Below are 12690 nucleotides of genomic sequence, written 5' to 3'. Positions count from 1 at the left end.
GGTTTATGGGGTCGTCTATTGGTCAATGGGGCCGTCCATTGGTTTATGGGGTCATCTATTGGTCAATGGGGGCATCCATTGGTTAATGGGGTCATCTATTGGTCAGTGGGGTCATCCATTGGTTAATGGGGCCGTCCATTGGTTAATGGGGGCGTCCATTGGTTAATGGGGTCGTCTATTGGTCAGTGGGGCCGTCCATTGGTTTATGGGGTCATCTATTGGTCAGTGGGGTCGTCCATTGGTTAATGGGGTCATCTATTGGTCAATGGGGGCGTTCATTGGTTAATGGGGCTGTCCATTGGTTAATGGGGGCGTCTATTGGTCAATGGGGCCGTCCATTGGTTAAAGGGGCCATCCATTGGTCAATGGGGTCATCCATTGGTTGATGGGATCACCTGTTGGTTAATGGGGGCGCCCAGGGGTTAATGGGGTCATCTGTTGGTCAGTGGGATCATCCATTGGTTAATGGGATCACCTGTTGGTTAATGGGATCACCTGCTGGATAATGGGCCTGTTAATCATTGGGATCATCCATTGATCATTGGGATCCCCCGTTAATGATTGGGATCAGCTATCAATTAATGTGACCCCATTAATCATTGGGATCGGCCATTGATCATTGGGATCCCCCATTAATGATTGGGATCAGCCATCAATTACTGTGACCCCATTAATCATTGGGATCGGCCATTGATCATTGGGATCCCCCATTAATGATTGGGATCAGCCATCAATTACTGTGACCCCATTAATCATTGGGATCATCCACTGATCATTCAGATCCCCTGTTAATCATTGGGATCAGCCATCAATTAATGGGATCCTGTTAATCATTGGGATCAGTAATCAATTACTGTGACCCCATTAATCATTGGGATCGGCCATTGATCATTGGGATCAGCCATCAATTATTGTGACCCCATTGATCATTGGGATCAGCCATTGATCATTGGGATCCCCTGTTAATGATTGGGATCAGCCATCAATTAATGGGATCCCGTTAATGATTGGGATCAGCCATTGATCATTGGGATCAGCTATCAATTATTGTGACCCCATTAATCATTGGGATCAGCCATTAATTATTGTGACCCCATTAATCATTGGGATCATCCATTGATCATTGGGATCCCCTGTTAATCATTGGGATCAGCCACCAATTACTGTGACCCCGTTAATCATTGGGATCGGCCATTGATCATTGGGATCCCCCGTTAATGATTGGGATCAGCCATCAATTATTGTGACCCCATTAATCATTGGGATCGGCCATTGATCATTGGGATCAGCTATCAATTATTGTGACCCCATTAATCATTGGGATCATCCATTGATCATTGGGATCCCCTGTTAATCATTGGGATCAGCCATCAATTAATGGGATCCTGTTAATCATTGGGATCAGCCATCAATTATTGTGACCCCATTACTCATTGGGATCCCGTTAATGATTGGGATCAGCTATCAATTACTGTGACCCCATTAATCATTGGTATCGGCCATTGATCATTGGGATCAGCTATCAATTATTGTGACCCCATTAATCATTGGGATCGGCCATTGATCATTGGGATCCCCCATTAATCATTGGGATCAGCCATCAATTAAAGTGACCCCATTAATCATTGGGATCGGCCATTGATCATTGGGATCAGCCATCAATTACTGTGACCCCATTAATCATTGGGATCAGCCATCAATTAATGGGATCCCGTTAATCATTGGGATCAGCCACCAATTAATGTGACCCCATTAATTATTGGGATCGGCCATTGATCATTGGGATCAGCCATCAATTAAAGTGACCCCATTAATCATTGGGATCGGCCATTGATCATTGGGATCAGCTATCAATTATTGTGACCCCATTAATCATTGGGATCAGCCATTGATCATTGGGATCCCCCATTAATCATTGGGATCAGCCATCAATTATTGTGACCCCATTAATCATTGGGATCATCCATTGATCATTGGGATCAGCCATCAATTATTGTGACCCCATTAATCATTGGGATCGGCCATTGATCATTGAAATCCCCTGTTAATCATTGGGATCAGCCATCAATTAATGTGACCCCATTAATCATTGGGATCGGCCATTGATCATTGGGATCAATTAATGTGACCCTATTAATCATTGGGATCGGCCACCACTTCACGTGACCCCATTAATGATCGGGATCCCCCCTTTGTGTTCCCGTCCCCCCTCCCTGTAGATTCTGTACAGCCCCTTTGTAGCCGTCGGGATTTTTCTATGCACTTTTGGGGTCGTATTTGGGGTTTTTATTGTTTTGGTGGGTTTTGGGGTTTTTTTTTTGTTCTTTTTTTATTTAAGGTCGGGGCGGAGCTGCCCCAAATAAAGAGAATCTTTGGATTGTGGGGTCACTTTGTTGGGGGGGGTTATGGGGGGATCCCAGTCCTAATACACTGACCCCAAAAGACTCAAAGGTGACCCCAAATCCCACAGCACTGACCCCAAATCCCCCTCAATTAACCCCAAATCATACAAACTTTGGCCCCAAATCCCACAACATTGACCCCAAATCCCACAACATTGACCCCAAATCCCACAACATTGACCCCAAATCCCACAACATTGACCCCAAATCCCTCAACATTGACCCCAAATCCCTCAACATTGACCCCAAATCCCACAACATTGACCCCAAATCCCTCAACATTGACCCCAAATCCAACATTGACCCCAAATCCCACAACATTGACCCCAAATCCCTCAACATTGACCCCAAATCCCTCAACATTGACCCCAAATCCCACAACATTGACCCCAAATCCCTCAACATTGACCCCAAATCCAACATTGACCCCAAATCCAACATTGACCCCAAATCCCTCAACATTGACCCCAAATCCCTCAACATTGACCCCAAATCCCACAACATTGACCCCAAATCCCACAAACATTGACCCCAAATCCCACAAACATTGACCCCAAATCCCACAACATTGACCCCAAATCCCTCAACATTGACCCCAAATCCCACAACATTGACCCCAAATCCCACAACATTGACCCCAAATCCCACAAACATTGACCCCAAATCCAACATTGACCCCAAATCCCACAACATTGACCCCAAATCCAACAAACATTGACCCCAAATCCCACAACATTGACCCCAAATCCCACAAACATTGACCCCAAATCCCTCAACATTGACCCCAAATCCCACAAACATTGACCCCAAATCCCACAACATTGACCCCAAATCCAACATTGACCCCAAATCCCACAAACATTGACCCCAAATCCCACAACATTGACCCCAAATCCCACAACATTGACCCCAAATCCTACAAACATTGACCCCAAATCCCACAACATTGACCCCAAATGCCACAAACATTGACCCCAAATCCAACATTGACCCCAAATCCCACAACATTGACCCCAAATCCCACAAACATTGACCCCAAATCCAACATTGACCCCAAATCCCACAACATTGACCCCAAATCCTTCAACATTGACCCCAAATCCCACAACATTGACCCCAAATCCCACAACATTGACCCCAAATCCCACAACATTGACCCCAAATCCAACATTGACCCCAAATCCCTCAACATTGACCCCAAATCCCTCAATATTGACCCCAAATCCCACAAACATTGACCCCAAATCCCTCAATATTGACCCCAAATCCCACAAACATTGACCCCAAATCCCTCAACATTGACCCCAAATCCAACATTGACCCCAAATCCCACAAACATTGACCCCAAATCCCACAACATTGACCCCAAATCCCACAACATTGACCCCAAATCCCACAACATTGACCCCAAATCCCACAACATTGACCCCAAATCCCACAAACATTGACCCCAAATCCAACATTGACCCCAAATCCTACAAACATTGACCCCAAATCCTACAAACATTGACCCCAAATCCTACAAACATTGACCCCAAATCCCACAACATTGACCCCAAATCCAACATTGACCCCAAATCCCACAACATTGACCCCAAATCCCACAAACATTGACCCCAAATCCCACAACATTGACCCCAAATCCCACAACATTGACCCCAAATCCAACATTGACCCCAAATCCCACAAACATTGACCCCAAATCCCTCAACATTGACCCCAAATCCCACAAACATTGACCCCAAATCCAACATTGACCCCAAATCCAACATTGACCCCAAATCCCACAACATTGACCCCAAATCCAACATTGACCCCAAATCCAACAACATTGACCCCAAATCCCACAAACATTGACCCCAAATCCAACATTGACCCCAAATCCCACAAACATTGACCCCAAATCCCACAACATTGACCCCAAATCCAACATTGACCCCAAATCCCACAAACATTGACCCCAAATCCCACAACATTGACCCCAAATCCCACAACATTGACCCCAAATCCCACAAACATTGACCCCAAATCCAACATTGACCCCAAATCCAACATTGACCCCAAATCCCTCAACATTGACCCCAAATCCCACAAACATTGACCCCAAATCCCACAAATATTGACCCCAAATCCAACATTGACCCCAAATCCCTCAACATTGACCCCAAATCCCACAAACATTGACCCCAAATCCCTCAACATTGACCCCAAATCCCACAACATTGACCCCAAATCCCACAACATTGACCCAAATCCCACAACATTGACCCCAAATCCCTCAACATTGACCCCAAATCCAACAACATTGACCCCAAATCCCTCAACATTGACCCCAAATCCCACAACATTGACCCCAAATCCCTCAACATTGACCCCAAATCCCACAACATTGACCCCAAATCCCACAAACATTGACCCCAAATCCCTCAACATTGACCCCAAATCCCACAAACATTGACCCCAAATCCCTCAATATTGACCCCAAATCCAACATTGACCCCAAATCCCTCAACATTGACCCCAAATCCCACAAACATTGACCCCAAATCCCACAACATTGACCCCAAATCCCACAAACATTGACCCCAAATCCCACAAACATTGACCCCAAATCCCTCAATATTGACCCCAAATCCCACAACATTGACCCCAAATCCAACATTGACCCCAAATCCCACAAACATTGACCCCAAATCCTACAAACATTGACCCCAAATCCCACAACATTGACCCCAAATCCCACAAACATTGACCCCAAATCCAACATTGACCCCAAATCCCACAACATTGACCCCAAATCCAACATTGACCCCAAATCCAACAACATTGACCCCAAATCCCACAACATTGACCCCAAATCCCACAACATTGACCCCAAATCCAACATTGACCCCAAATCCAACATTGACCCCAAATCCAACATTGACCCCAAATCCCTCAACATTGACCCCAAATCCCTCAACATTGACCCCAAATCCCACAAACATTGACCCCAAATCCCACAACATTGACCCCAAATCCCACAACATTGACCCCAAATCCAACATTGACCCCAAATCCCTCAACATTGACCCCAAATCCCACAAACATTGACCCCAAATCCCACAACATTGACCCCAAATCCCACAAACATTGACCCCAAATCCCACAACATTGACCCCAAATCCCACAACATTGACCCCAAATCCCACAAACATTGACCCCAAATCCCTCAATATTGACCCCAAATCCCACAACATTGACCCCAAATCCCTCAACATTGACCCCAAATCCCACAACATTGACCCCAAATCCAACATTGACCCCAAATCCCACAACATTGACCCCAAATCCCACAACATTGACCCCAAATCCAACATTGACCCCAAATCCAACATTGACCCCAAATCCAACATTGACCCCAAATCCCACAAACATTGACCCCAAATCCCACAACATTGACCCCAAATCCAACATTGACCCCAAATCCCACAACATTGACCCCAAATCCCTCAACATTGACCCCAAATCCCTCAACATTGACCCCAAATCCCACAACATTGACCCCAAATCCCACAACATTGACCCCAAATCCAGCATTGACCCCAAATCCCACAAACATTGACCCCAAATCCCACAACATTGACCCCAAATCCAACATTGACCCCAAATCCCTCAACATTGACCCCAAATCCAACAACATTGACCCCAAATCCCACAAATATTGACCCCAAATCCAACATTGACCCCAAATCCCACAAACATTGACCCCAAATCCCACAACATTGACCCCAAATCCCACAACATTGACCCCAAATCCCACAAACATTGACCCCAAATCCCTCAATATTGACCCCAAATCCCACAACATTGACCCCAAATCCCTCAACATTGACCCCAAATCCCACAACATTGACCCCAAATCCAACATTGACCCCAAATCCCACAACATTGACCCCAAATCCCACAAACATTGACCCCAAATCCAACAACATTGACCCCAAATCCCACAACATTGACCCCAAATCCCACAACATTGACCCCAAATCCAGCATTGACCCCAAATCCCACAAACATTGACCCCAAATCCCACAACATTGACCCCAAATCCAACATTGACCCCAAATCCCTCAACATTGACCCCAAATCCAACAACATTGACCCCAAATCCCACAAATATTGACCCCAAATCCAACATTGACCCCAAATCCCACAAACATTGACCCCAAATCCCACAACATTGACCCCAAATCCCACAACATTGACCCCAAATCCCTCAACATTGACCCCAAATCATACAAACTTTGACCCCAAATCCCACAAATGTTGACCCAGAACCCCACAAATATTGATCCCAAATCCCAAAGTGTTGACCCCAAATCACACAAACGTTGGCCCCAAATCCCACAACACTGACCCCAAATCCCACAACATTGACCCCAAATCCCACAAACATTGACCCCAAATCCCTCAATATTGACCCCAAATCCCACAACATTGACCCCAAATCCCTCAACATTGACCCCAAATCCCACAACATTGACCCCAAATCCAACATTGACCCCAAATCCCACAACATTGACCCCAAATCCCACAAACATTGACCCCAAATCCAACAACATTGACCCCAAATCCCACAACATTGACCCCAAATCCCACAACATTGACCCCAAATCCAGCATTGACCCCAAATCCCACAAACATTGACCCCAAATCCCACAACATTGACCCCAAATCCAACATTGACCCCAAATCCCTCAACATTGACCCCAAATCCAACAACATTGACCCCAAATCCCACAAATATTGACCCCAAATCCAACATTGACCCCAAATCCCACAAACATTGACCCCAAATCCCACAACATTGACCCCAAATCCCACAACATTGACCCCAAATCCCACAAACATTGACCCCAAATCCCTCAATATTGACCCCAAATCCCACAACATTGACCCCAAATCCCTCAACATTGACCCCAAATCCCACAACATTGACCCCAAATCCAACATTGACCCCAAATCCCACAACATTGACCCCAAATCCCACAACATTGACCCCAAATCCAACATTGACCCCAAATCCAACATTGACCCCAAATCCAACATTGACCCCAAATCCCACAAACATTGACCCCAAATCCCACAACATTGACCCCAAATCCAACATTGACCCCAAATCCCACAACATTGACCCCAAATCCCTCAACATTGACCCCAAATCCCTCAACATTGACCCCAAATCCCACAACATTGACCCCAAATCCCACAACATTGACCCCAAATCCAGCATTGACCCCAAATCCCACAAACATTGACCCCAAATCCCACAACATTGACCCCAAATCCAACATTGACCCCAAATCCCTCAACATTGACCCCAAATCCCACAACATTGACCCCAAATCCCACAAACATTGACCCCAAATCCCACAACATTGACCCCAAATCCCACAAACATTGACCCCAAATCCCACAAACATTGACCCCAAATCCCACAAACATTGACCCCAAATCCCACAAACATTGACCCCAAATCCCACAAACATTGACCCCAAATCCCACAAACATTGACCCCAAATCCCACAACATTGACCCCAAATCCCACAAACATTGACCCCAAATCCCACAAACATTGACCCCAAATCCCACAACATTGACCCCAAATCCAATCTATGGGGTCTCTATGGGGTTTATGAGGTCCCTATGGGGATTTATGGGGTCTAGGGGGATCTATGGGCATCTATGGGGTCTCTATGGGGTCTATGGGGCCTCTATAGGGATCTATGGGGTCTCTATGGGGATCTATGGGGTCCCTATGGGGATCTATGGGGTCTATGTGGTCTCTATGGGGATCTATGGGGTCTCTATGGGGCTCTATGGGGTCTATGTGGGGCTCTATGTGGTCTCTATGGGGCTCTATGGAGTCTATGGGGTCTCTATAGGGATCTATGGGGTCTCTATAGGGATCTATGGGGTCCCTATGGGGATCTATGGGGTCTATGGGGATCTATGGGGTCTCTATGGGGCTCTATGGGGATCTATGGGGTCTCTATAGGGATCTATGGGGTCTCTATGGGGATCTATGGGGTCTCTATGGGGCTCTATGGGGTCTATGGGGTCTCTATAGGGATCTATGGGGTCTCTATGGGGATCTATGTGGTCTCTATGGGGATCTATGGGGTCTATGGTGTCTCTGTGGGGATCTATGGGGTCTCTATAGGGATCTATGGGGTCCCTATGGGGATCCATGGGGATCTATGGGGTCTCTATTGGGTTCTATGGGGTCTATGGTGTCTCTGTGGGGATCTATGGGGTCTCTATGGGGCTCTATGGGGTCTATGAAGTCTCTATAGGGATCTATGGGATCCCTATGGGGATCTATGGGCTCCTATGGGGTCTCTATGGGGTCAGTGGGGATCTCTATGGGGATCTATGGGGTCTATGGGGATCTATGGGCATCTATGGGGTCTCTATGGGGTTCTATGGGGTCTCTATGGGGATCTATGGGGTCTCTATGGGGCTCTATAAGGTCTTTGGGGTCTCAATAGGGATCTATGTGGTCTCTATAGGGTTCTATGGGGTCTATGATGTCTCTGTGGGGATCTATGGGGTCTCTATGGGGTTTATGGGGTCTCTATGGGGCCCTATGGGGTCTATGGGGTCTCTATAGGGATCTATGGGGTCCCTATGGGGATCTATGGGGATCTATGGGGTCCCTATGGGGATCTATGGGGTCTCTATGGGGTCTATGGTGTCTCTATGGGCATCTATGGGGATCTATGGGGTCTCTATGGGGTCTATGGAGCCCCATAGGGATCCAACAGAACCCCACAGAACCCTATAGGGGCCCCAGAGAACACCTATGGGCCCCATAGAACCCCATAGAACCCTATAGGACCCCATAGAGCCCCATAGAGCTCCATAGAACCCTATAGATTCCTATAGGACCCCATAGAGGCCCACAGAACCCTATAGGAGCCCCATAGAGCCCCATAGAACCCGATAGGATCCCATAGAGCCCCATAGAACCCTATAGGTGCCCCATAGAAACCTATAGATCCCTATAGGACCCCATAGAGCCCCATAGAACCCTACAGATCCCTATAGGACCCCATAGAGCCCCATAGAAACCTATAGGAGTCCACAGAGCCCCATAGAACCCTATAGGACCCCACAGAACCCTATAGAACCCTATAGGACCCCATAGAGCCCCATAGAACCCTATAGGCCCCATAGAACCCTATAGAACCCTATAGGACCCCATAGAGCCCCATAGAACCCTATAGGCCCCATAGAACCCTATAGATCCCTATAGGACCCCATAGAGCCCCATAGAACCCTATAGGCCCCATAGAACCCTATAGAACCCTATAGGACCCCATAGAGCCCCATAGAACCCTATAGGCCCCATAGAACCCCATAGAACCCTATAGGAGCCCCATAGAGCCCCATAGAACCCTATAGGAGCCCCATAGAACCCTATAGATCCCTATAGGACCCCATAGAGCCCCATAGAACCCTATAAGAGCCCCATAGAACCCTATAGGTGCCCCACAGAGCTCTATAGGACCCCATAGAACCCTATAGATCCCTATAGGACCCCATAGAGCCCCATAGAACCCTATAGGAGCCCCATAGAACCCTATAGATCCCTATAGGACCCCATAGAGCCCCATAGAACCCTATAGGCCCCATAGGCCGCCATTACCCCTCCCCCATAGTCCCGCCCCCTTTTAGCCGCGCTCTGATTGGTCGAGAGGTGGAGGTTGGCCGCAAGTGACGCGTGCGTCGTCCAATAGCAAACGGGCTGCAGGCGTCGCCTAGGCAACGGACACGGAAGTGCGGAGCCGAGCGCTGATTGGTGGAGAGAGATACGAGCAATAGAACCGCATTTAAAGGGACCGCGACCCCATAAAGGACCAGAATGACCCTATAACCCCATATAGGGCCATATAACCCCATATAGGGCCATATAACCCCATATAATGACCCTATAACCCCATATAGGGCCCTATAACCCCATTTAGGGGCCCTATAACCCCATATAGGGGCCCCATAACCCCATAATGACCCCATAACCCCATATAGGGGCCCTATAACCCCATAATGACCCTATAACCCCATATAGGGGCCCCATGACCCCATATAATGACCCTATAACCCCATATAGGGGCCTATAACCCCATAAAATGACCCTATAATCCCATTTAGGGGCCCTATAACCCCATATAGGGGCCCCATAACCCCATAATGACCCCATAACCCCATATAGGGGCCCCATGACCCCATATAGGGCCCTATAACCCCATATAGGGGCCATATAACACCATAATGACTCAATAACCCCATATAGGGCCCTATAACCCCATATAGGGGCCCTATAACCCCATATAATGACCCTATAGCCCCATAATGACCCTATAACCCCATATAAGGACCCCATAATGACCCCATAACCCCCTATAACGACCATATAACCCCGTATAAGACCCCATAAGGAACCCATAACCCCATATAAGGACCCCATATCCCCCTATAACGTCCCCATAACCCCATATAAGGACCCCATAACCCCATATAAGACCCTATAAGGACCCCATAACCCCATATAAGGTCCCCATATCCCCCTATAAGGACCCCATAACCCCATATAAGGACCCAATAACCTCCAATAACGTCCCCATAACCCCATATAAGGACCCCATATCCCCCTATAACATCCCCATAACCCCATATAAGGACCCCATAATGACCCCATAACCCCATATAAGACCCTATAAGGACCCCATAACCCCCTATAATGACCATATAACCCCATATAAGACCCTATAATGACCCCATAACCCCATATAATGTCCCCATAATGACCCCATAACCCCCTATAACGACCATATAACCCCGTATAAGACCCCATAAGGAACCCATAACCCCATATAAGTACCCAATAACCTCCAATAACGTCCCCATAACCCCATATAAGGACCCCATATCCCCCTATAACATCCCCATAACCCCATATAAGGACCCCATAATGACCCCATAACCCCATATAAGACCCTATAAGGACCCCATAACCCCCTATAACGACCATATAACCCCATTTAAGACCCTATAATGACCCCATAACCCCATATAATGTCCCCATAATGACCCCATAGCCCCCTATAACGACCATTTAACCCCATATAAGACCCTATAATGACCCCATAACCCCCTATAACGTCCCCATAACCCCATATAAGGACCCCATAACCCCTTATAAGACCCTATAAGGACCCCATAACCCCATACAAGGACCTCATAATGACCCCATAACCCCCTATAACGACCCTATAACCCCCTATAAGACCCTATAAGGACCCCATAACCCCATATAAGGACCCCATAATGTCCCCATAACCGCATATAATGACCCCATAACCCCATGCAAGGACCTCATAATGACCCCATAACCCCATATAATGACCCCATAACCCCATATAAGACCCTATAAGAACCCCATAACCCCATATAAGACCCTATAAGGATCCCATAACCCCATATAAGGTCCCCATAACCCCCTATAAGACCCTATAAGAACCCCATAACCCCATATAATGTCCCCATAACCCCATATAAGGACCCCATAACCCCATATAAGGTCCCCATAACCCCCTATAAGACCCTATAAGGACCCCATAACCCCCTATAAGGTCCCCATATCCCCCTATAAGGACCCCATAACCCCATATAAGGACCCCATAACCTTCAATAATGTCCCCATAACCCCATATAAGGACCTCATAATGACCCCATAACCCCCTATAACGACCATATAACCCCATATAAGACCCTATAAGGATCTCATAACCCCATATAATGACCCCATAACCCAATATAAGGTCCCCATATCCCCCTATAAGGACCCCATAACCCCATATAAGTCCCTATAATGACCCCATAACCCCCTATAACGACCATATAACCCCATATAAGGACCCCATAATGACCCCATAACCCCATATAAGACCCTATAAGGACCCCATAACCCCCTATAAGGTCCCCATGTCCCCCTATAACGTCCCCATAACCCCATATAAGGTCCCCATATCCCCCTATAAGGACCCCATAACCCAATATAAGGTCCCCATAATGACCCCATAACCCCATATAAGACCCTATAAGGACCCCATAACCCCCTATAAGGACCCTATAACCCCATATAATGTCCCCATAATGACCCCATAACTCCATATAACATCCCCATAACCCCATATAAGGACCATATAACCCCATATAATGCCCCCATAACCCCCTATAGGGACCC

The sequence above is a fragment of the Coturnix japonica genome, unplaced genomic scaffold (assembly GCF_054131305.1).
Source record: "Coturnix japonica strain WE unplaced genomic scaffold, WE-NBRP24 Scf060, whole genome shotgun sequence".
NCBI lineage: Eukaryota > Metazoa > Chordata > Aves > Galliformes > Phasianidae > Coturnix > Coturnix japonica.
Note: the sequence above shows the minus strand (reverse complement) of the source record.